Raw genomic sequence first — 1,131 nt, forward strand, 5'->3', positions numbered from 1 at the left:
GCACTCTACCAATTGAGCTACAGATCTGTTTCTGTTTTACTTTTATAGCTTAGTGAAGATAAAAGTCTTACATTCCTGCCCAGGCTGGCTTGGAACCAAATCCTCAGATCTCAGCCTCCTGGTTTACAGGCGTGAGCCACCAGTGTCCAGCTTTAGAATTTTTATTTGTTGGTTATTTTATGCCAGTGTTGTACTTAAACTCCTGTGTCTGAGTTTTTTCACTCCAGTCTAGCTTTCTGCCACTGACCGCAGGTCCACCTCTGGATTTTTTGCTAATACAGTGAAAATAAGAGTCTCACACACTTTCCTGCACAGGATGAAGGCAATTTGAACCGTGATCCTTAGATCTCAGCCTCCTGAGTAGCTAGGATTATAGGTATGAGCCACTGCCGCTCATCATCATCATCATCATCATTTTACCTTTATTAAAACATACTATTTATACATGTTTGGTGGTTGATATGGTCATTTCATAAATGGTTTAACTCTTCTTTAAGAATTTTTATTTTGCCCATCCTGAGGCTTGAACTCAGGGTCTGGGCACTGTCCCTGAGCTTCCTTTGCTCAAAGCTAGCACTCCACCACTGGAGCCACAGGGACACCTCCAGCTTTTTCTGTGATTAATTGGAAATAAGAGTCTCATGGGCCGGGCGCTGGTGGCTCAGGCCTGTAATCCTAGCTACTCAGGAGGCTGAGATCTGAGGATCATGGTTCAAAGCCAGCCCTGGCAGGAAAGTCCGTGCAACTCTTATCTCCAAGAAACCACCAGAAAACCGGAAGTGGCGCTGTAGCTCAAGGGGTAGAGCACTAGCCTTGAGCTGAAGAGCTGGGGGACAGCGCCCAGACCCAGAGTTCTTGTCCCACGACCGACCCCCCCCCAAAAAAAATAAAAAGAGTCTCATGTTTCCCTGCCTAGGCTTGGCTTCAAGCTGCATTCCTCAGATGTCAGCCTCAGGCGTGAGCCACTGGCACCCAGCGTTTAAGAATTTTGAGGTCTTGTCTTGGAAGTTGGCTCAGTGGTACAGTGTTTGCCTTGCATCCATGAGGCCCTGGGTTCGATTCCTCAGCACCACATAAGCAGAAAAAGCCAGAAGTGGTGCTGTGGCTCAAGTGGTAGAACTTGAAGGACAG

This window comes from Dipodomys ordii, unplaced genomic scaffold (assembly GCF_000151885.1).
Source record: "Dipodomys ordii isolate 6190 unplaced genomic scaffold, Dord_2.0 Scaffold15, whole genome shotgun sequence".
Lineage (NCBI taxonomy): Eukaryota > Metazoa > Chordata > Mammalia > Rodentia > Heteromyidae > Dipodomys > Dipodomys ordii.